Source organism: Heterodontus francisci, chromosome 18 (assembly GCF_036365525.1).
Source record: "Heterodontus francisci isolate sHetFra1 chromosome 18, sHetFra1.hap1, whole genome shotgun sequence".
NCBI lineage: Eukaryota > Metazoa > Chordata > Chondrichthyes > Heterodontiformes > Heterodontidae > Heterodontus > Heterodontus francisci.
Window position 1 is genome coordinate 19,052,289 of NC_090388.1, and position 23,499 is coordinate 19,075,787.

Below are 23,499 nucleotides of genomic sequence, written 5' to 3' on the forward strand. Positions count from 1 at the left end.
GCCTAAGAGACTTAGATAATGATCCCGGGTAGGATTTTTTTGTAATCACAGGTATATTGAGCAATCTATACAGCATACATTAAGGTTGAACTACACTGAAATGGTGACAATTCTAAACATGCACTCTGACCATTTAGTCATTCCATTTTCCAAGAGGTAGCGGGGGTGGGAGGGGGGGTGGTGGGGAGGCGGAGATGGCGTTGGCGTTGAGGAATATTTCCCATTTGTTGGCCTCCTTCGATCAAGCAGTTATAAGGATACTTTATGCAACCCATTGGGCCGTTCCAATGGTATTTTGTATATATCACAGACCACTGACGGAATAAACGGACCCTGATGCTAATAGCCAATGTTACAGCAAGGTCAAACAGTGACTTTACTTTCAATGAGTAATGCTTTCCTCGCTTGCTTATCAATCTTGTTTAATGGAGAACCATCTTGCCACAGCGCTAAACAGCCCCGGGTTGACACAGTGGCACAGTACATGGTGAATTGCCAGCCAGAGGGGGAGTGGTGAAAAGCAGCAAAGTGATGGCAGATTTTTCTGTTGTTTTGCCTGGCACAAGTGATTGAGTGGGCACAGCGCAGAGAGAAAAGATCGGGCAGGAAGATTGCACAAACACAATCAGGCCCATCTTAGTTTCCGTCCATTAAATTAAACTAGAAGGGTCCATTATGGGTGTGGTACATTGTGATAGCAAAGCATTTTATACTCCTTCACTGTGTTTCTGCTGCCCTCGCTGTTGAGGTATAAATAAAAGTTCCTCCATGGCTGCCTACTGTAAGACTCATTTTAGACTTACTCAGTGAATACAAAACAGAAAGGTGGTGATGAGGATGGGATTGTTTTTTTTTTACATTCATTCGAGAGATTACGGTCCAAAGAACATTGTGACACACTTTTTGGAACTCCCAACCTCAAATTTGAGGAGTTTTGGGTGATTTGAAAGATTTCTGTAAAGATTCACTGTAAAGACAGCGCCGAGAGAGGACGGGGCAGCGAGTTCAGAAAGACCGTGCAGAGCGGGGAGAGTGGGGAGAGACTTCACTGTGAACACAACGCACAGAGTGAGAGAAGCTGTCTTCTATCCTCTATCCCTTATCCTCTATCCTCTAAACCCTATCCTCTATCTCTGTCCTCAATCCCCTATCCTCTGTCCTCAATCCCCTATTCTTTATCCCCTATCCCCTATTCTCTATCCCCTATCCCCTACACTCTATCTTCTATCTTCTATCCTCTATCCCGTATCCTCTATCCTCTATCTTCTAACTTTTATCCTCTATCCCCTATTCCCTATCCTTTATCCCCTATCCTTTATCCTCTATCCCCTATTTCCTATCCTCGAACCTCTATCCCCTATTCCCTATCCTCTATCCTCCATCCCCTATCCCCTATTCTCCATCCTCTATCCTCTATTCCCCATCCTCTATCGTCTAACCTCTATCCCCTATTCTCTATCCTCTATCCTCTATTCCCTACCCTCCATCCCCTATCACCTATTCCCTATCCTCCATCCCCTATCACCTATCCTCTATCCTCCATCCCCTATCACCTATCCTTTATCCTCTATCCCATCGGATCCTCTATTCAGTTCAGTGGAAGGATCCCGTTCAAAGAAAATCAAGTGTGATGTCACAGGAAAACAGGTAGGTGATTGGCTGGGGAAGAAGCTAGCTGTTTGGTGAGTATCTGGTAAGTGCTTAAGGTGTATTCTATTTCTAAGGCTTAAAATAGTACAGGAACTGGTGGTAAGGTTAATAAAGTATATAAAAAAGAAAACTAAAATAAATAATTGAATAAAATAATTTAGTTAATTAAAATACATTAAGGATGTAGGACAGGTGATATGCCATGGCTGCAGCACATGGGAGCTCCTGGATGACAGTTTGATACAAAGTCTGCAGTAAGTGTTCGTGGCTGCGGTTCGAGGAGCTTCGGCTCAGAGCCATTGAGTTGGAGGGCAAGCTGTGGACACTGCAGTGCATCAGGGAAGGGGAAAGTTACCTGGACACGTTGTACCAGGAGGCAGTCACACCCCTTAAGATAGGGACTTCTGCAGTGGTCAGTGGTCAGGGACAGAAGAGTATGTCTGCAGCTAAGGCAGGTAAGGGGACCCAGAGGGCAGGAGTGAAGGAGCCTCAGCCTTTGCGATTATCCAACAGGTTAAAGGTTCTTTCAGCTTCTTTGGATAACAGTAGGGGCTGTAGGGTGGATGACCAAACTGACCATGGCACTGTGGTACATGAAGCCATTCAGGTGGGGGAGCAAAAAGGAATGTAGGGGTAGTAGGGGACAGTTTAGTGAGGGGGATTGACACTGTTCTTTGCAGCAAAGAGTGAGAGTCCACACGGCTGTGTTGCCTCCCCAGTGCCAGGGTTCGGGGCACCTGCTCAGGGCTGGAGATAAACTTACAGTGGGAGGGGAAGGATCCAATCATCACGGTGCATGTATGTACCAAAGACACAGGCAGGATAAGGAAAGAGATTCTGCATAATCAGTATGAGGGGCCAGGCACCAAATTAAGAAGCCAGAACCTCAAATGTAATAATCTCCAGATTATTACCTGAGCCATGCACAAATTGGCAAAGTGCAAATAACATAAGAGTAAATTAATGTGTGACTGAAAGATTGGTGCGGTAGATGTGGGTTCCGGTTCATGGGGCACTGGCACCAGTACTGGTAAAAGTGGGGGCTGTACCGATGGGACAGTCTACCCCAAACCATGCTGGGGCTGGTGTTCCAGTGAGCTGCATAACTAAGGAAGCAGAGAGGGTTGTAAACTAAATAGTGGGGGCAAGGGATCAAATTTGGGAAGATATGGTAAATCAGAGACAAGGCAAGGGAGAAAGGTATTAATATGGGAAATGATAAACAGACTGTGACAGGAAAGGAGAGAGCATACAAATCTAAGAGTAAATCAACAGATAAGGTTAGAGGTTATGAAAATAATAAAAGGACAAAACTAAAGGCTCTGTATCTGAATGCACGTAGCATTCGAAACAAAACAGATGAACTGATAGTGCAAATAGAAATAAATAAGTACAATCTGATAGCCATTACAGAGGCATGGCTGCAGGAAGACACAATTTGATAAGGTGCCACATCAAAGGTTATTGCGAAAAATAAAAGTTCATGGTCTGGGGGTAGCATATTGGCATGGATAGAAGATTGGCAAGCTAACAGGAAACAGAAAGTAGGCATAAATGGGTTATTTTCTGGTTGGCAAGATGTAATGAGTGGTGTGCCACAGGGATCAATGCTGTGGACTCAACTCTTTTCAATTAATATAAATAACTTGGATGAAGGGACCGAAGGTATGGTTGCTAAATTTGCTGATGACACAAAGCTAGGTAGGAAAGTAGGTTGTGAAGAGGACATAAGGAGGCTACAAGGGATATAGATAGGTTAAGTGAGTGGGCAAAGATCTGGCAAATGGAGTATAATTTTAGAAAATGTGAAATTGTCCATTTTGGCAGGAAGAATTAAAAAAAAAAGTATATTGCCTAAATGGTGAGAGATTACAGAGCTCTGAGATGCAGAGGGATTGGGTGTCCTAGTTCATGAATTGCATATGGTTAGTATGCAGGTACAGCAAGTAATTAGAAAAGCTGATGGAATGTTATCATTTATTGCGAGGGGAATTGAATACAAAAGTAGGGAGGTTATGCTTCAGTTATACTGGGCATTGGTGAGACGACATCTGGAGTAGTGTGTACAGTATTAGTCTCCTTATTTAAGGAAGGCTGGTTTGGTTTTATGGGCGGAAAAGTGGCAAATGGAACTCAATCCAGAGAAATGTGAGGTAATGTATTTGGGGAGGGCAAACAAAGTGAGGGACTACACAATAAATGGGAGGATATTCAGGGGGTAGAAGAAACTAGAGACCTTGGAGTGCCTGTCCACAGGTCCTTGAAGGTGGCAGGACAGGTAGATAGAGTGGTGAAGAAGGCATATGGAATGCTTTCCTTTATTGGCTGAGGTATAAAATACAAAAGCAGGGCTGTAATGCTGGAACTGTATAAAATGCTGGTTAGGCCGCAGCTGGAGTATTGCATACAGTTCTGTTCACCACATTACAGGAAGGACATAATTGCTCTGGAGAGAGTATAGAGGAGATTTACAAAAATGTTGCCAGGGCTTGAAAGTTGCAGCTATGAGGAAAGATTGGATTGGCTAGGGTTGTTTTCCTTAGAATTGAGGAGGCTGAGAGGTGACTTAATTGAGGTGTACAAAATTATGAGGGGCTTAGATAGAGTAGACAGGAAGTACCTATTTCCCCTAGCTGAGAGGTCAATTACCAGGGGGCACATATTTAAGGTAATTGGTAGAAGGATTAGAGGGGACATGAGGAAAAAGCTTTTCACCCAGAGGGTGGTGGGTGTCTGGACTTCACTGCCAGGAATGGTGGTGGAGGCAGAAACCCTCAACCCATTTAGAATATACCTGGACATGCACCTGAAGTGCTGTAACCTGCAAGACTATGGACCAGGTGCTGGAAGGTGGGATTAGATTGCCGGCTAGTTTTTTCAGCCAGCACGGAAACAATGGGCTGAATGGCCTCCTTCTGTGCTGTAATTTTTCTGTGGTTCTATGGTTAAATGCATTGGAAGCAGTTCAGAGAAAGTTTACTAGACTAATACCTGGAATTTTTTTTTTCATTCATTCATGGGATGTGGGCCTCACTGGCTATGCCAGCATTTATTGCCCATCCCTAATTGCCCTTGAGAAGGTGGTGGTGAGCTGCCTTCTTGAACCGCTGCAGTCCATTTGAGGTAGGTACACCCACAGTGCTGCTGGAAGGGAGTTGCAGGATTTTGACCCAGCGATAGTGAAGGAACGTCGATATAGTTCCAAAAAAGGATGGTGTGTGACTTGGACGGGAACTTGCAGGTGGTGGTGTTCCCTTGCATCTGATGGAATGGGCGGGTTGTCTTATGAGGAATGGTTGTACAGGCTAGGCTTGTATCCGCTGGAACTTAGAAGAGTAAGAAGTGACCTGATTGAAACATATAAGATCCCGAGGGGTCTTGACAGGGTGGATGTGGAAAGGATGTTTCCTCTTGTGGGAGAATCTAGAACTAGGGGTCATTATTTAAAAATAAGCAGTCACCCATTTAAGACAGAGATGAGGAGAAATTGTTTCTCACAGAGGGTCATGAGTTTTTGGAACACTCTTCCTCCAAAGGCGGTAGAAGTAGAGTCTTTGAATATTTTTAAGGCAGAGGTAAATAGATTCTTGATAAGCAAGAGGATGAAAGGTTATTGGGGTAGGAGTAATCAGTTCAGCCATGACCTTATTGAATAGCAGAGCAGGCTTCAGGGGCCGAATGGCCTACTCCTGCTCCTAGTTCGTATCTTCGTATGCTCCGATTGTGTTTGCAGCATGGTACCTAATTGAAAAAAATGGCACTGAAGACATATTTTGGGACAATGGGGGAATTCAACCCTAACAAAGAGGTTTAATCATGAACGAAGGTTACACATTTGTCTTACAAGCTAATAAAATAGGTGATGAGGATAAAGTGAATGTTTTCTTCACCATGATGGGGCCAGATGCTTTTGAGGTAGTGTTTAACCAATGTTGCCCGCGAAACCCCAGTACTTTGGAATTATGGCACAATTAAGCATTAAATTGCACTGAGTTGCATTTCGTGAAAGGAAGCAGTTGCCAAGTGATTCTATTGCTGATTATATTCTTGAATTAAGGAAACTCTCTCATTACTGTGGTTATGGTGCGAATTTAGAAGTCAACCTTAGAGACACGTTCGTTGGAGGTCTAAAGAATCGTAAAATCCAGGCCAAGCTTTTGAGTAAAGGTAATAAGCTGACATGGAAGGAGGCCTTCGATGAGGCCACAGACACAGAGATAGGAAGAAGAGACAGTTGCAGATTGCAAGGAAGTTCTTTTCCTGAGCAAGCAGGGGAGGTCCACTGGATTTCAGCGGGAACCAGACCACGGCAGCCAAGTTCACACTCACAGTCAGAAATTTAGATGCTACTGTTTCCATGATAGCCACCAACAATCTAAGTGCTCCCATTTCCAGTCAAACTGCTATGCCTGTGGGAAAGTTGGTCATATCCAGATGGCATGCAGGAGTAAAGGAAACAGTAATGCTCCAGGTTGCGGTAAACCTCCAGGTCGAGGTTGTGGTAGACCTAAAGCCAGTTCAGGAGTTTGGAAGTCCTCAAAATGTACATATGATAGATATGGAAACAGAAGTTGATTTTAATGAGTAGGAAGATCAAGAGTTGTACTCAGTCAGAGCAAGAAAAACAGCATATGGAAGATGACAGTAAAAGGGCTGAAGATCTAATTCTAGCACCCACAGTAAAAATGAAAGTCGGAGATTCACAACTTACTTTCATCGTTGATACAGCTACAGCAGTATCTGTTATCTCAGACTGAGAGTACAAGAAATCACTAAGTCACGTTCCCTTCAGAAAAACTGTTGTGAAACTGACTAGTTATTCCAATAACAGTATTTCAGTGTAAAGTGAACTTAGTGTCAGGGTGGAATACAATGATTCATTCTATTACTTGCCATTGGGAGTAGTAGGAGGGAACAAAGTCTCCCTGATGGGAAGAAATTGGCCTAAGAAAATATGTTTAAGCTGGGCCGAGTTATTTACAGTAGGGATCAGTAAGAGTATGTCTGACATTGAGGAAGTGATAAAAGTGCATAAAGTGGTCTTTGAACAAGCAAGACCAAATGATAAAATTAGGCATCACAAGGCCGAAGTCAAGATAAAGGACAATGTACAGCCAGCATTTTGCAAAGCTAAGCCAGTGCCTTATGCACAATTAGAAGCAGTAGGTAAAGAGCTGGATAGATTAAAAAGAACAGGGGCAATTAAAAAGGTGAAGAGCAGTGAATGGGCTGCACCCATTGTGGTAGTTCAAGAAGCAGACGGGTCCGTTCAGATTTGTGGAGATTATAAACAAAAGATTGCAATGAGAAGCTTCTTTTATGTTGTCTGATGCAACATAAATGAGATGTGTGGAGTTCAGGTTAATTGAAGATCTCAAACGGGTTTATTAAACAGCTAACTAATATATTCAGTACAGAGCCAACTATTTCAGAACTTGCCTCTTGGTGTTACAATAACAGAATGAGACTGGCGTGTAGTCACATCACTACGTCCTGGTACTTGGCTCATTAGCATACTAAGATCTTAAAGGGACATTACTCTTAAAGGCAGTCACACAACATCCCCCTTCTTTCCAAATATAAGTCCGTTATGGTAAAAGTAAGCAACACATAACATTAGATAATATCAAAATTATTTACACATGGATAGAGATTATGAACTTTACATGAATAGAGGCTCAAAAGTCCATATATCGTGTCGATGGTTTGACAACTCTTGCTTGGGGAGTTTGCGTCTCATCTGTTGCTGTTCTTTCTGAAGTTTCTCCCTTTCTGCATTCAGTTTCTGTTGCTCTGCCTTCAGCCTGCTAATATACTCTGTTGCTTTTGTCAAGATGACCACTTTTGGGGCTTTGTCATTCTTGGACAGTTCTGGCGCCTCATCCCAAAGAGCCAACAGACGTTGCTTCAACTCATTCCTCCTCTGTCTCTTCAGGACATTGCGCGTCCTTCGCCTCTCCTCATCCTCCGCGTCTGAAGGCCTGGGGCTCAAGGTCGAGGACTTGTTGGGGGAGGAGTACTTGATCTCATGAAGATACCTGTCCATTCTGGCTCATTGTGGTGCTGACAATTCTCCAGATAGCAGAAGTGAAAGCACAGCATAGTTGTGCTGTTGCTGGATTTCCAGACTGCTCCATTTGATGCTGATCAGAGTCTACAAGCGGGTTCCGGTCCTTGGAGGTTTCCTCTTGGCAATGCTCTCGTGGATGATGATGATGAGGTCCTTACACGCTGGTAGTCCTGCCACTGCTGGTCTGCTCGTGTCTACTAGGTAGAACATTTGTGGTTTCCATGCCGACTTGCCGAATTTGGATTGTTAATGTGCCACTGCAGTGGATGGGTGACCCGTTGTATGCAGATAGTTTGGCAGTAGTCGGTTGATCTCCAACGTCTCCAGTACATATCTTTGAGGATTCGGACTGGTAGGATATTTGTACTAGTGCCAGTGTCAATCTTGACCCTGAGTGTATGTTTGCCAGCTTTCTTTGGGCACGTGATGTTGATGGTGGTGAAAGCTTCCAGTTGCCTGACTTTATTAATATGGTGTGTCAGGTTTACAATGTGGAATGCTTGCTCATCTTCTGATTGAGTCTTACTTCTCTCTGGGTCTTGTCTCAGGTCTGTTTTGCTGTGGATCTCATGTATCGGCTTGCGTTTATGCAGGTCTTTGCACTTTCCTCGCTGCTGTTGCTGTATTTTCTGTTTGCTTGTATTCTACCATGACTTCTGGCTTCGTCTTTGGAGTCAGATTTCTTGCATAGGTGGGCCCAGTGTCCTTTTGCACTGCACGCCTTGCACAGACCTCGAAATGCAGGACAATTTCACCTTAAGTGGGACAGACCGCACTTACCACACAGCTTGCTTGCTCCTTTCGACCTGGTTATGGTGCCGATACTTCTGGCCACATCTAGTGCTTGCAGGTGCTGTTGTTCAGCTATAATGGCTTCATATTTTCTGCCATCTACCAGCAGTGCATCAATGCTGTGACCTTTCATTTTCCCTAAGAGGTCTTTCTGAAATACTTCAATGGGTGTTAATATGATCACTAGCTCCATTATTTGGTCTGACAGCTCAACTTCTGGGAAATCGTCTTCATTGACCTTACTTTGGCATCTGCTGATCAATTGCTCTATTGATTCCTGTGACTGTTGCCTGTAGGACATCAATTCTAGGTGGTGAATTTGAAAATTCACTCTCAAATGGAGCTGATTTTTCAGCACTTTCCATATCTTTGTGGGATCTTTCTGATCCTCATCAGATAATCCAGAGGTATTGAATTTGTGCAATCCCTCATTTCCAATTGCTATCATTATTTGTCGAGCTTGCTTCTCTGGTTCTACCATCACTTGGTCTTTGAAGCATAATTGCATTCTCTGTTTGAACATTTGGAACTCAGATAGGATATCCAAGGCTTTCCAGTTCATGCTGGGAAATTTGGTATCCATGTTTCTACTGTTCTTTTGCATTGAACTTGCTTTAAGAACTTGCTAGATGACTCTTTACTGCTTTCCCCTTTAAGATTCTCTCTTGGCTGATTTGATTGACAGCAGCAGCTTGTCTGTTTGTCTAGCTTCCAGCACTAAGCCTGTTTATTTACACAGCTGTCCAATAGGTATTTCAAGCACCCTTTTTTGCTAGTTTGTTTATACAGCCATTCAAGAGGCAATTCTTAACGCTCAAGTGGTTTTATGCGTTGTTTTTTTAATGCTGGCTGAGTGAGAAAGCTCTTTGATGCATGAGTGATTTAATGGGGTTTCTTTTTATAGCTTCAGTTGCGAGCTGTATGAATGGAGGATTCCAGTGCTTTTTGCTGTCAGGCACCTCCTGTAATCACGCCGACCACCATTCAGCCTGGGAGGACAGTTGGATCTTCTTAGTTTTTTTTAACGGAAGCTTTGAAAAAGATCAATTTTTAGGCACTTTAGAGCTTTTGGAAAAAAAAATCGATCTGCTGAAGGACTTCAAAGCTTTTTTATGAAAGCAGTATCCCTCGTTCATTGGCAGAATGACCCACGCGATTTCCTAGCAGCCTGTCATTCAGCTCTGTCTCCTACAGCTTGAGGTAAATGTGTTTTTCTTTCCCAGTTTGGGCCAATACTTTTCTTTAATTTTCTCTCTTCCAGGTGTAGGGAGGTAGTTTTTAAAAGTTATTTCCCTGTGGTCTTCAAAATTGGATTTTTTTCTTCTCACCACAGCTCCAGGCAATAAGAAGCTTTTTTTATGTTGTCTGATGCAACATAAATGAGATGCGTGTCGTTCAGTGATTGAAGATCTCAAACAGGTTTATTAAACAGCCAACAATGATATACAGTACAGAGCTAACTATTTACAGAACTTGCCTCTTAGTGTTACAGTAGCAGAGTGAGACTGGCATGTAGTCACATGATGACATCCTGGTACTCGGCTCATCAGCATACTAAGATCTTAAAGGGACATCACTCTTCAAGGCGATCACACAACAGCGGCAAATAAGGTGATTGATAATGATATATAGCCACTGCCTACTAGTGATTCTGTTTTGACTCACTATGATTCCAAGAAAATGTGATATTAGTGTGCAATGCCTCAACACAGGGGTTAGGTCTGGTGTTATCTCACATAATGGAAGACAGTGTGGAGAAGCCTGTTGCATATGCTTCACATACTTCAACGAAGTCAGAGCAAAATTACTCACAAGTTGAGAAGGAGGTATGAGCGATCATATATGGGATTACAAAGTTCCACAAATAGCTGTAGAAAGTTCACTTTGTTTACTGACCACCAAACCCTTACGATCACATTTGGTTTGAAGAAGGGAGAACCATCTCTAGTGGCAGCACAGCTTCAGAGATGGGCATTGACTTTGATGGCCCATCAGTATATGAAATATATAAGTCAGCAGATCATGCAAATGTGGATGTTCTTGCAAGATTTCCTGTGAAGACTGATTCATTTTCAGCCAATAAGTTACTTGTGAATTACTTTACATTGCCATGGACCTGTAATAATTTTTTCTCCATATGATTAAAAACAGTGACCAGGATTTTACCCTTGGCAGATGGGAGCCGTCCACAGACTGAAAAGTTGGTGGCGAAACCACTTCCACCTGGCCATGGGAACCGACCCACATTTTGCGGGTCCACGGCCTTTTATTTTCTGAGGCGGGACTTCCACCCACTTGAGGCAGGATGTCACGCCTAATAGAGTTGCAGGCCAATCTGTGGGCTGACAGCTCTTAGTCCTAGCAGCACCACCGGGAGCGGTGGCCACTGCTGGGACTGCAGCCCAGCTTGAAGACGAAGATGTCGGGGAGCCCGGAACCAAGGCAAGTTTCTGTTGCCTCACTGGGGTGATCGGTCGGGCCCCGGCAAGGCAAGAGTGGTCGACTGGGGGGAACGGGGAGCGTGTAGAGAGTTGGGGGTGGTTGGGGCAGCAGTTGCGGCCCTCCGTCGGGCACAGGCAGCTTTTCTTGGGCCTGGGCAGCCTGCTTGACATGGGTAAAATCCCCATGGTGGTAGGCGGAGGTCCTTAAGTGGCTGTTTACTGGCCATTTAAGGGCCTTGATTGGCCTGGGGCGGGCGGACCGTTTTTTGCTGCCGCCACCCTGAGTAAAGTGGCGGCGGAGGCAGCAGCAAGTCTGGTAGAGTCCCCAGAGCCTCCCACTCCATTTTATACCCCCCACCCCCCCGACACCTTCCAGTTCTTTGTGGGGGGACGTAATATTCCGGCCAGTGTGTCCGCCTTTAAGACTCTTAAAAACAATGCACCTTTAAGGGAGAGAAAGTTCTGGAGACACGGTGTGCCTCAGCTGCATTTGTGTTACCTTGGGCAACAGCAGGAGTGAGAGAGAGGTCACATGGTAATGTTTCCACTTGGCTGTGTGTGGAACTGGCAGAAACCAGCTGAAAGTAAAGAAGAAAAGCCTTTTTCAAGAAACCGTTTGCATTGCTGTGCTCATCGTTCAAAAAACTGTTTAATGCTTGCTGCAGCCGAAGAGTTGAATGCCTATCTACTGAAGGATTATTTTAATCAAATCCAGGTGAATACTTCGAGTGACCTTTGATTATTTTCACATTAGAAGGCCGCATCCATTAGGAACTTATTTTATTTATTCTTAAGAGACAGCTAAGTTTTAAAGACTCAATTTTTTAAAACTGTTAGTTTTTGAGTATATGTGTGTGAGCAAGAGTTAGGTTAAAATACAAAGTTATAAGGTCTTTAGACATAGGTTTATCTGAATAGTGTTTAAGATTTAGTTTTAAAAAAAATAAATAGTTAATTTGTTGTTGTCTAAAGATATCTGGTTTGGTCTGTTTCATTCTGGGGTTACTAGAGTGTTTACTTTGGCTGTTTTCTGATTAGGTGTGAAAGCTTAATAATATGCTGCGATCTGTGGAATGACGGGACTGAATTGACAGTGCATTGCTCTTGCCGCAGTTGTAACAACATACACAAATGACATGCCAGTGTCTGCCAGAGAAACTCGTGAAGAAACTCACAAGGAGGTGGTGTTCAGTAAAATACTCAATTATGTCATGAATGACCGGTCTTAAGAATGTGATGATGAGAAATTGCAGGAGTTTTTTGCATGTAGAAATGAACTGAGTGTAGATCAAGCCTGTCCGTTATGGGTTTTAAGAGTCATCATTCCGCCTAAGTTTAGAAAGAGATTATGAGAGGAACTTCATCAAGAGCACACAAGGATAGTCTGTATGAAAGCAGTAGCAAAGGCAGAGACATTGAAGAGTTGGTAAAAAGTTGTGAAGTGTGTCTCAGAATGAGAAATGATCCAACCAAGGTTCATTTCATACATGGTCAAACACAAAGGGCTGGATTTTATGCAGGAGGCGGGGCTCCCAGCGCCGGGCCGAAAAGACAGGGGGAGCCCTGCCTCTGTATTTCTTTTGACCCCGGAGCAATTCTCTAGTCTTTTGGGATCACAGTTTAAGGAGGTGGGACCCCCGTTCCTTTAAACACTTAATAAGGATGGGGATCCCGCCCCCAAGAGCTGCTGGCCAATTGTCAGCGCCACCGGGAGCAGTGGTCACTGCTAGTACTACAGAGGTCTCTGACTCAGGCCCAGCATTGGAACCCCAGACCCAAGGTAGGTGAAGAGGGGTCGCCGGGGCCGGTCCAGAAGGCCCAGGCGAAGGAAAGGTGGGAAGTGGGTGTTCAGTCCAGGGGGAGGGGGGTTCTGCGGGGTACAGTAGTTCCCGGGGGGTCCTCCGTGGGCCATGTATTGCCCACAAAGGAGGGACACCCCCACCAATCCCGCAGGGAGGGAGCCCCTTTCTCCAAGGCATCTTCCCTGTGTGGTGGAGGCCGCCCCAAGCTGGCAAGATCCCAGCGGCGACGGGCACAGGCCCTTAATTGGCCGTCAATAGCCCATTTAAGGACATTAATTGACCTCTGGGCAGGAAGGCCGATGTCAGCCTATCCCACCCCCGGGAAGATCGGGTCCAGCAATCACAGCGTCTGATTCCGTGGCGGCTATTGCCACTTTGATTCTCCGCCCCACCCCTCCCACCACGGGTCCCGACGTCTGGCTGGGAACAAAATCCAGCCCAAAGAAACTGTGGGAACGAGAATGTGTCAATTTCTTTGAAGTGGAAGGGAAAGAGCATTTTGTTTTGGTCGGTAGCTATAGCAAGTGAATAAATGTTGAGTCTATGCCCAATCCATAAGAGTCAAAACTTATTTTGAAGGTTTTGAGAAGTTGGTTTGCAATTTATGGGTTGTCAGAAATGTTGGTGTCATATATTGGTTTACAGTTTACGTCAGAAGAGTTTGAAATATTACTGAGTAAGAATGGAGTCAAACACACTCTGTATCACCCAACATCAAAAGGTGCTGCAGAAAGAAATGTACAAATTGTGAAGAGGTCTTTGCAGAAGTTTTGCCAGCTGACAAGCTTCGCAGTAATTGCCATGTTTCTGTTCGACACAGGCTAGACAATTTTTTGTTCAGGTACAGAATAACTCAACAGTCTAGAACAGGTTGCTAACCTTATGAATTAGCATTTAAACACACTCCTAGGACAAGGTTTAGTTTGTTTAAGCCTGACATTAGTAGCAAAGTAAGAGAAAATCAAGACAGAGTGAAGATGAGTCATGATACTCAAGGCATGAAACTTTAGAGAGTTCAGTGCTGGTCAGAAGGTCATGGTTAAAAACCACCGAGGTGATAAGGAGAAGTATGTATTCGGAGTTGTTGTAAAAAGACTAGGTGGATTCACATATCTAGTGAGGATTGGAGAGAGACTCCATCAGTGTCATGCAGGTAATTTGCTTGAAAGAGTGAATCTGACAAAGGGAGAGCATGAGAAACCTCCTAAAGTCCAAATTCCAACAGTCCCAAGTGGAAGTCAGAAGGAAAGTGAAAGTCACAAAGAAACTGAAAGTTTGCCGGTATCACAGAATCCACCAAATGAACAAAGCGTGTCAGGGTGATTGATTAAGACTGATCAATTGATTTCACAGTCCCAACCATAAAGTGGAGTTGGTAGTCAAAGTCAAATTTCAGGCTGAAAACAGTCTGAGATATTGCCAGAGCAGAGTCAAGGTGATGGAAATGGAAGAAAATACTCAGATGGAAAAAGAAAGAAGACTGATAGATTAATGGAAAGTATATAGGACGGAAGAAGAAATTAGTTGTTCTTTTCGTTACTTCTTGTCATTGATGATATTTTTGCTCAAGACATACTGGTGTTAAGGAAAAACATTTTTTAACATGTAAATTATTCTGGAAATATTGGTTATATATGTTTATTTGTTGTCATGAAGCCCCCCCCCCCCCCCCCCACCTGCACCTGCCAAGAGTAAGGCATATTAATTTTGTCATATGAACATTAATTTTTAAATTGTTGCTGGAGTGAAGAAATGACTTGTTTTACAAAAGAGCACCAGACACCTGGCTGGAAGGACATTTGCATACTAAGAGATAGTGTTTGGAGAGGCAAAGAACTACTCCCTGGTCCAATTAACCCAAATGGATTTTGATTACCAGACATTGAAGGTATAAGGAAGCTTGCATTCCAGGGTCTGCTGAGATGATAGAATCCACAAATGCAGAAGTGGTTAAACCAGCTGGTCACATGACTAACCAGCCGGTCCAGGCTTTTTGAATTAGACACAGGACAGTTTGAAGACACAGACTGCAGAGTGTAACTGAACCTGGAACAAGACAGCCTCTCTCCTGGCTGGCTCTCTCTCACTTCCTCACAAGCCTCTGGACCCACTGAAGACATGTAAACCTCAAGAGAGAAAAGACTACTACATCAAAATGAGTTAAAGTGTGCACTGGGCCTCAATGAACAGCAAGACCTACTGGCAATCAAAGACTCAACATCAAACTCAAAGGACTGTAACTACAATTCATCTATTGCCTCAAACCTTTCCCCTTTATTCTTTCTACTTTATCTGTCTCTATCTGACTGTGTTTATTGCATATGCATGCTAGTGTGGTCGTGTCGCGTATTCGTAGTCATTAACTGGATTAGAGTTTAAGATTAATAAACTTGCACCTTTCTTGTTTAAATCGAAGAAAACCTGTCTGATTGATTTCTGTGTCTTACAATTGGAAAGCGGTGAACAAGGATTCACTGAGGGGGAGCTAAAATACTGTGTTTTTAAAATTAAACCCGGTTACAGTTAGACCAGGCAAAGACTGAGAGGGAACCTCTAGACCCTTTCTCACCTGGTCGTAACAGAAATTTGGGGACTAGCATCCAGGACTTGACCCACAGACAAATGAGGAAGTTGGAAGTAGTAAGTCAAATTGATGCCAATTGAAAAGAGAAAAGATTTCAATACAAGTTTTCTTGTGGTTGTGTGTGCTTGAATACTAACATGCCTGCAACTGAACCCAATAGCTCCCCAAGCCAGGGTTAAGTAACTTGGGATAAATTAAAAGCACTGTCTATGGAGGAGTTGAGGAAAATGGCTGAGCAGTGTGTGATCACTGTATGTGGCAAGGCGAGGATGTCTGAACTCCTAAGGCTAGTGGCCAACCATTTTTTCCTTGAATCTGAAGAAGCAGAAACAAGGTGAGAAGTACACTCTGACAGGGTATTGCTAGCAAAGATACAGTTGGAACAGAGGAAACTTGAAATAGAGGAGAAAGAAAGCGAGAGACAGGAGAGAGAGAAAGAAAGAGCCTTCCTGAAGGAACGTGAAGAAAAAGACAGAGGAGAGAAAGAAAGCAAGAGAGGAGATGGAAAGAGAAAGAACCTTCCAGAAAGAATGCGAAGAGAGAGAGCTAAGGCTTGAGTCAATTGGGAGCGACAGAGTAACGCCAGTGAAAGCATGGCCAATATGGAGGAGCATCATTCAGGGCTGGGTACAGAATTGTTAAAACTTTCCCAACTGATCCCAAAATTGAATGAGGGAGATGTGGAAGCATTTTTTTGTGTCTTTTGAAAAACTGGCAAGGCAGTTAAAGTGGCCAGCTGAGGCTTGGACTCTCCTGATACAAAGCAAGCTAACCGGAAAAGCCCATAAGGTTTATTCCATGTTGCCAAATGAGGGTTCATCCAGTTATGAACTGACAAAAAATGCTATCCTCGGGGCATATGAGTTTGTATCAGAAGCCTATCGCCAAAAGTTTAGAACCCTCAAGAAGCAAGCTGATCAAACTTACCTGGAGTTTGAGAGAAATAAGCAGCTGGCTTTTGACCAGTGGCTGAGGGCTCTTAAAGTGCAGCTCAGCTATGAAAATCTCAGAAAAATAATTCTGTTAGAGGAATTTAAAAACTCTCTCCCACTCTCCATAAAGACACATATGGAGGAACAGAAGATTCACAGAGCCCGGCAAGCCATAGGGCTGGCTGATGAATTTGCTCTCATGTATAAGCCGGCAGAGCAGGCTCGAAAGAGGAGTTGAGGCCTGGGACAGATCAACCATGGTGGGGCAGGCTTGAGGGGCTGAATGGCCTACTCCTGCTCCTATTTCTTATGTTCTTATGCTCTTATGTTCTAATCACCCCCACAAATCCAGAAAGGACAAAGGGTGGGAAAGTGATAGAAGTTCAAGCAGTCCTGGGATGGAAAGAAAAGCAGGAGACACAGGGGGCTCTACTCCAGCCAAAAAGGAAGGTGCTGTAAGTAGAAATGAGACCCGGAGACCTGTGTGTTTCCATTGTAATAAAGCAGGGCATTAAAGAGCTAACTGCTGGAAACTAGTTTGCCTGTGGACGGGGTTGATCTGCTCTGAGGTAATGATCTGGTAGGGGTGAAGGTGGTAGCTTCCCCAGTAGTGAAAGAGAAACCACAGGAGGTCAGAGAGACAGGGCAGTGGCATGAGATGGACCCCTGCAGCTTCCTTGTATGTGTAATGAATCAAGCCATGATCAAATCAGCTCACCCAGAGGAGACTGAATTGGCACTGCAGGCAGATGACCATGAGGTCTGTCTGTCTGAGACTTTCCTTGGAAAGTTAGAAGACCCAAGGAATGAGTTAAATGGATCTTCCCTAGCTGAGGCTCAGCAAGCTGACCCAGTATTGAGAGATTTAGCACAGGCTGCCCAGTCTGAGAGTGAAGCAGAGGGAGTCTCTGATTGCTACTATTTAAAGAATGAGGTACTGATGAGGAATTGGAATTCTCCTCACAGACCTGAGAGCAAGGAGTGGCAGTAGTTCATCAGTTAGTGGTGCCGCAGAGGAACCGGAGAGAAATATTAAGAATGGCGCATGTGATTACATTCGCTGCACACGTCATAGAGCCATAGAGCTAGACAGCACTCTAAGTGCACCCACTGACCTTCTGTACTTCCTCGGGTCCTACCATCCATTCTATATTCCATTGCCTAGTTAATGCTTCCAAAATGCATCACCCCACACTTCTCAGGATTAAATTTCATTTACCACTGCTCTGCCCATCTTACCAGCCCATCTATATCATCCTGTAATCTAAGGCTTTCCTCCTCACTACTTACGACACCACCAATTTTCATGTCATCTGCGAACTTACTGATCATATCGCCTATATTCACATCTAAATCATTAATGTACACTACAAACAGCAAGGGTCCCAGCACCAATCCCTGTGGTACACCACTGGTCACAGGTTTCCAATCGCAAAAACAACCCATGACCATCGCCCTCTAATAAAAGCAAAATACTGCGGATGCTGGAAATCTGAAACAAAAACAAGAAATGCTGGAATCGCCCTCTGCCTTCTGCCACTAAGCCAATTTTGGTTCCAATTTGCCAAATTGCCCTGGATCCCATGGGCTCTTACTTTCTTAACCAATCTCCCCTGTGGGACCTTATCAAAAGCCTTACTGAGTCCACGTAAACTACATCAACTGCTTTACCCTCATCTACACACCTAGTCACCTCCTCGATCATATTTGTTAGCCATGCTCTCCCCTGACAAAGCCATGCTGCCTATCCTTGATTAATCCCTGCCTCTCCAAGTGGAGATTAATCCTGTCCCTCAGAATTTTTTCCAAAAGTTTCCCTACCACTGATGTTAGACTCACTGGCCTGTAATTACCTGGTTTATCCCTAGTACCCTTATCAACAATGGTACCACATTCGCTATCCTCCAGTCCTCTGGCACCGCTCCTGTGGCCAGAGGGGATTTGAAAATTTGCGTCAGAGCCCCTGCAATCTCCTCCCTTGCCTCACATAACAGCCTGGGATACATTTCACCTGGGCCTGGGGATTTATCCACTTTTAAGCTCGCTAAAACCACTAATATCTACTCCCTTTCAATGCTAATTTGTTTAAGTATATCAAAATCCCCCTCCCTGATCTCTACACCTACGTCGTCCTTCTCCATAGTGAATACAGATGAAAAGTAATCATTTAGAACCTCACCTACGTCCTCCAGCTCCACACACAGATTGCCACTTTGGTCTCTAATGGGCCCTACTCTTTCCCTGATTATCCTCTTGCCCTTAATATATTTATAAAACGTCTTGGGATTTTCCTTTATCTTGCCTGCCAGTGTTTTTTCATGCCTCCTCTTCGCTCTCCTAATTACTTTTTTAAGTACCCCCCTACACTTTCTATACTCACCTAGGGCCTCCACTGTTTCAAACCCTCTGAATCTTCCATAAACCTCAATTTTTTCCCTTATCCAATCCTCTATATCCCTTGACATCCAGGGTTCCCTGTACTTGTTGGTTACGGGAACATGTTGGCCCTGAACTCTCACTACTTCCTATTTGAATGACTCCCACTGGTCTGATGTAAACTTTCCTACAAGTAGCTGCTCTCAGTCCACTTTGGCCAGATCCTGTTTTACCATATTGAAATTGGCCTTCCCCCAATTCAGTACCTTTATTTCCGATCCATCTTTGTCCTTTCCCTACCTTAAATCTTACAGAGTTATGGTCACTATCCCCAAAATGCACCCCCACTGACACTTCTACCACTTGTCTGGTTTCATTCCCTAAGATTAGGTCTCGTACTGCCCCTTCTCTTGTAGGACTTTCTACGTGCTGGCTCAAAAAGCTCTCCTGGATGCACTTTAAGAATTCCACCCCCTTTAAGCCTTTTGCACTAAGACTATCCCAGTTAATATTGGGGAAGTTGAAATCCCCTACTATTATTACCCTATTATTTTTACACCTCTCTGAGATTTGCCTACATATCTGCTCCTCTATCTCTCCCTGACTGTTTGGAGGCCTGTAGTACACTCCCAGCAAAGTGGTTGCCCACTTTTTATTTTTAAGTTCTACCCATATGGCCTCATTTGAGGAACCTTCTAAGATATCATCCCTCCTTACTGCAGTAATTGACTCCTTGATCAATAGTACAATGCCACCTCTTTTACACCTCCACCCCCTCCACCCCCCCGCCCCTCCGTCTCGCCAGAAGATTCTATACCCTAGAATATTGAGCTGCCAATCCTTCCCTCAACCGTGTCTCTGAGATAGCAATAATATCATATTCCCATGTGTTAATCAACACCCTCAATTTATCTGCCTTACTTGTAAGACTCCTTGCGTGAAAATAGATGCAATCCAGCCTTGCATTATTCGCTTGTGCCTTAATAGGTCTATATTTGCTCTGCCTTCCAGACTGACTTAGCTTCTCTTCTATATTTGGCTGTGCATCACCCCCTACTGTAACTCCACTCTGTATCCCATCCCCCTGCCAAATTAGTTTAAACCTCCTGCAACAGCACTAGCAAATCTCCCAGCAAGGATGCTTGTCCCATTCTGGTTCAGGTGCAACCTGCCTGAATTGTACAGGTCCCACCTTCACCAGAAACAGATCCAGTGATCCAGGAAACTAAAGCCCTCCCTCCTGCACCATCTCTTCAGTCATGCATTCATCTGCTCTAGCCTCCTATTCCTATACTCACTAGCACGTGGCACTGGGAGTAATCCAGAGATTACAACCTTTGACGTTTTGATTTTTAATCTGCTACCTAGCTCTCTAAATTCTTGTTGCGGGACCTCATCCCTCTTTCTACCTATGTCGCTGGTACCAATGTGAACTACGACCTCTGGCTATTCACCCTCCCCCTTCAGAATGTCCTGCAGCCGGTCCGTGACATCCTTGACCCAAGCACCAGGGAGGCAACTTACGATACCCCTTACGATAGAATCCCCTCTCACTATAGCCCTCCCACTCTTTTTCCTTCCCTCCTGTGCAGCTGAGCCACCCGTAGTGCCACAGACTTGGCTGTTGCTGCATTCTCCTGAGAAGCTATCTCCCCCAACAGTATCCAAAGCGGAAAATCTGTTAGAGAGGGAGATGGACCCAGGGGACTCCTGGACTACCTGCCTAGTTCTTCTACGCTGCCTGGCGGTCACCCTTTCCCTTTCTGACTGAGCAGTCTTTACCTGCTGTGTGACCTCCTCCCTGTATGCGCTATCCATGATGATGTCAGCCTCGTGGATGCTCCACAGTGTCCCCAGCCGCTTCTCCAGATCCGACACGCGGAATTCGAGTAGCTGCAGCTGGAGACACTTCCTGCACACGTGTTCGCCCTGGACACTGGAATTGGCCCTGACTTCCCAAATTGCACAGAAGGAGCACTCCACACTGCCGAGCTGCCCTGCCTTGATTTACCCTTAATTTACTCCCTTAAATTACTCAAAAATGAGAGATTATTTACACTAGGGAACTTGATTCCCTAAAAATCACTACTTACTATATAAAAAAACTGTAGACCTTACCTTTCTCTTTACTTTAATTACTAACCCAGCTGACCTGTACACTCATCCCGGCGACTCTCTGTTTCCCTGCTCGTTCTGTTGTCACTTTTCGATTTTCCCCTGGCTCTGCTCCTACTGTGTTTTCTCTCTCTCTCTCTCTCTGGTCTAATGACCCCAACCAATCGCCTTGCAGCTTTCCAGTGATGTCACTGTTCACTTTGTTTTCAAACTCTGGCACGCTTTGACTCCTTTCCACTGCTCTCCCGGAAGGTAAGTCGGAGACCGCAGACAGACAGAACAAGAGAGAGAGGAGCACGGCGGGAGCGGAGGTTTAAAAAGTGCACCAAAAGCACAGAGCCGGAGACCAGAGACAGAGAGAGCATGAGAGAGGAGCATGGCGGAGTGGAACAGGGAAAAATCGCAAAGTGACATCAGAGTGACGTCACAATCAACAGGGACTGCAAGGAAACAGAGAGCCGCTGGGGTGAGTATACAGGTAAGCTTTTAATTTAATTTAATTTAAATCAAACATCGCATCAAACATCACAGACAAGCAGATAGGTGATTGGTTTGGGAAGAAACTACCTATTTGGTGAGTATCTGGTAAATGATTAAGGTCCATTCTAATTCTAATGATTAAAATAGTAAAGGAACTAGTGGTAAGCTTAATAAAATATATATAAAAAAGGAAAATAAAATAAATAATTGAATAAGATAATTAAGTAGTTAATTAAAACACATTAAGGATGGCAGGACAGTTGATGTGTCATGGCTGCAGCATGTGGGAACTCCTGGATGCCAGTGTGACCCAGGGCAAACACGTCTGCAGTGGTTGCAGCTCAAAGACCTTCAGATTAGAGTCATTGAACTGGAGACCGAACTGCAGACACTGCGACACATCAGAGAGGGGGAAGGTTACCCGGATATTTTGTACCAGGAGGTGGTCACACCCCTTAGGATAGGGTCTTCTGATTTGGTCAGTGGTCAGGGACAGGACAGTGTGGCTGCAGCTGAGGCAGGTAAGGAGACCCAGAGGGCAGGAATACAGGAGCCTCAGCCTTTGTGACTTTCCAACAGGTTTGAGGTTCTTTCAGCTTGTTTGGATGAGAGTGGGGGCTGCAGGGTGGATGAGTAACCTGACAATGGCACCATGGTACAGGAAGCCATTCAAGTGGAGGGAGAAAAAAGGAATGTAGTGGTAGTAGGGGACAGTATAGTGAGGGGGATTGACACTGTCCTCTCACTTTGAACTCGTGACCCCTAGTAATTGAATCCCCCACTCTGGGAAAAAGCTTCTTGCTATCCACCCTGTCTATACCTCTCATGATTTTGTACACCTCAATCAGGTCCCCCCTCAACCTCCGTCTTTCTAATGAAAATAATCCTAATCTACTCAACCTCTCTTCATAGCTAGCGCCCTCCATACCAGGCAACATCTGGTGAACCTCCTCTGCACCCTCTCCAAAGCATCTACATCCTTTTGGTAATGTGGCGACCAGAGCTGCACGCAGTATTCCAAATGTGGCCGACCCAGAGTCTTATACAACTGTAACATGACCTGCCAACCCTTGTACTCAATACCCCATCCGATGAAGGAAAGCATGCCGTATGCCTTCTTGACCACTCTATTGACCTGCGTTGCCACCTTCAGGGAACAATGGACCTGAACACCCAAATCTCTCTGAACATCAATTTTCCCCAGGACCTTTCCATTTACTGTATAGTTCACTCTTGAATTGGATCTTACAAAATGCATCACCTCGCATTTGCCCTGATTGAACTCCATCTGCCATTTCTCTGCCCAACTCTCCAATCTATCTATATTCTGCTGTATTCTCTGACAGTCCCCTTCACTATCTGCTACTCCACCAATCTTAGTGTCGTCTGCAAACTTGCTAATCAGACCACCTATACTTTCCTCCAAATCATTTATGTATATCACAAACAACAGTGGTCCCAGCACGGATCCCTGTGAAACACCACTGGTCACACGTCTCCATTTTGAGAAACTCCCTTCCACTGCTACTCTCTGTCTCCTGTTGCCCAGCCAGTTCTTTATCCATCTAGCTAGTACACCCTGGACCCCATGCGACTTCACTTTCTCCATCAGCCTACCATGGGGAACCTTATCAAACGCCTTACTGAAGTCCATGTATATGACATCTACAGCCCTTCCCTCATCAATCAACTTTGTCACTTCCTCAAAGAATTCTATTAAGTTGGTAAGACATGACCTTCCCTGCACAAAACCATGTTGCCTATCACTGATAAGCCCATTTTCTTCCAAATGGGAATAGATCCTATCCCTCAGTATCTTCTCCAGCAGCTTCCCTACCACTGACGTCAGGCTCACCGGTCTATAATTACCTGGATTATCCCTGCTACCCTTCTTAAACAAGGGGACAACATTAGCAATTCTCCAGTCCTCCGGGACCTCAGCCGTGTTTAAGGATGCTGCAAAGATATCTGTTAAGCCCCAGCTATTTCCTCTCTCGCTTCCCTCAGAAACCTGGGATAGATCCCATCCGGCCCTGGGGACTTGTCCACCTTAATGCCTTTTAGAATACCCAACACTTCCTCCCTCCTTATGTCGACTTGACCTAGAGTAATCAAACATCTGTCCCTAACCTCAACATCCGTCATGTCCCTCTCCTCGGTGAATACCGATGCAAAGTACTCGTTTAGAATCTCACCCATTTTCTCTGACTCCACGCATAACTTTCCTCCTTTGTCCTTGAGTGGGCCAATCCTTTCT